The sequence below is a fragment of the Geospiza fortis genome, unplaced genomic scaffold, assembly GCF_000277835.1.
Source record: "Geospiza fortis unplaced genomic scaffold, GeoFor_1.0 scaffold443, whole genome shotgun sequence".
Classification (NCBI taxonomy): domain Eukaryota; kingdom Metazoa; phylum Chordata; class Aves; order Passeriformes; family Thraupidae; genus Geospiza; species Geospiza fortis.
The window spans coordinates 3,113,683-3,115,521 of record NW_005054335.1 but is presented as its reverse complement, the minus strand read 5'-3'; the positions used below and the strand labels follow the sequence as shown (position 1 = coordinate 3,115,521).

Sequence of the window (1,839 nt, the reverse complement as noted above, 5' to 3'; positions counted from 1 at the left end):
CCTACGGCCCCCTCCCACACCCCACTACCCGGCCCCGAACCGTACCACGCTGACCCCCCCACTGCCCTGCTCCACCCTGCACTGCTTTACCCCACACCGTACCAATCCACGCTGCCCTGCCCCACGCCGTCCACCCCACACCGTCCTGCACCACACAACTCCCACAGCCTCACACTGCACAGTCCCATTCCACATCTCCCCCCATCCAGGCCCTGTCCCACCCCGTGCTGCCTCACCCTGCACCCGGTTCCCCCCTGCACCCGACATCACACTGTCCCCCAGGGACAAGATGGGCCACAGGGCAGCCAGGCTGGAATGGTGAGCAGCACTCACGTCAAGGACAGCAGCCAGCTGCCTGGCCTGACTTGCCAGCTCCTTCAGCTGCACGTTGCTCTCCCGCAGTGTCACCAGCTCTTCCTGCCTCTGTGTGAGGGTCTCCTGCAGCTAGGAAGGACAAATGGGGAAAGGGGTGGTCGAGACAGCCACATGGTGCAGGAGCCAGGGGATGCTGCAGGCCAGGGCCCTGCAGCCGCCTCAACAGGATGTGACAGAACACAGTGTAGGCTGGGGAAGGCTTTGGGGTCTCTACCTGGCTGTTTGCCTCCAGGGCATCTCCCAGTGCTTTCTGGTGCTGGTCTGCCAGGTCCCTCCAGCGCGGCTCAGGGGAAGACAGGTTCTGTGGGGGAACCTGCACCAGAGCACTGCTCTGCAGCTGCGGGGTGCAGGGGCCAAAAGCCACCTCCTCACCAAGTGAGAAATCATAGTCAGTACAGTCCAGTGGTGGTGGCATTAGGGTGGCTACATCTGGAAGGAATAGCCACAAGTGTTAAGTGGAGGTATTCATGTCTGTTCACCCCAAACCCAGCACACCATTTCTGGTTCTAATCATCCCTCTGGAGGTTCCCTCTGGACATGTCCCTCTGAAATGCTTTTACTCTACTGTGACAGCTATGTATCCTGAATCTGGATTTAATTTGTCTCCTGTGGGAGAAAGCTCAGTGACAGCCCAGGTGTCTAAGGGGGTGAGCAAGAATGCACTACCTAACAGACTGTCCCATGGTGGGACAAACATGCAGTGAGTGGGCATCCAAAATTCTAAAAGCAAAGCAAAAAACAAGAGGAGACCGAATGCAGCATGACTGCAGATGTGCACATGCAGATACATTTGGCTCAGATAAGGAAAAATATCTACTTACCAGGTATAAAATCACCAAGAGTATCCCTGAATTCCTGGAAATCAATCTCCGGCCCATCCTGGAAGCAAGGACCCTGGCAGGGGTGAAGGAAATGATCCAGTGAGCAGGGCCCAGGGCTCAGACCTGCCCACACCACTGCCCGTACTGTTTCAACAGTGTCTGCTGCCTGTGCTCAGCACCTTATCACAGTTCCAGCACCCCCAGGCACCGTCCCCTTGCCACTTGCAACCCATCTGACACATGGGATAAGACGCTGTCCTCTGCTGTGCCCATTTCACAGGTGGGAAACCTGAGGCTAGGGAAGTTGCCACCACCCATCTGCTTGAGAGAGCTACCCCTTCAGGTGCCAAGTGCACCCTAGGCTGTTCTGAACAGTAGGTTTACCTGCTGCAGGGTCACAGGGCCAGCTGGGGTAGTGGGAAGGATGGGGGAAGAGGCTGCCAAATCCTGCCAGTTGATGGTGCTGAGCACTGGGGACAGAGACAACGGTGAGTAGCACGGGCAGGGGTGGACACAGCAAATCCCCGGGGCATGGCAAAATGAGAAGCACAGCTGGGGAACATCTTCGATGTGCATAGCCAGGTAATGCAAGGCTGGGAAACGGGGTGCAAAGGAACCAGGGAGGATACAGTGGGGTTCATGG

At 57.3% G+C, this 1,839-nt stretch overlaps 1 long non-coding RNA gene across 1 annotated transcript; it reads right to left on the bottom strand.

Annotated features, from left to right (window-relative positions):
* Positions 1-659: 659 nt before the first annotated feature.
* On the bottom strand, positions 660-1,614 carry LOC115947973. The gene is made up of 3 exons (XR_004081827.1): positions 1,581-1,614; positions 1,197-1,269; positions 660-804 (listed from the first exon to the last, which is right to left on the bottom strand). It is a non-coding gene; the product is annotated as an uncharacterized LOC115947973 (long non-coding RNA).
* Between the last annotated feature and the right edge of the window lie 225 nt (positions 1,615-1,839).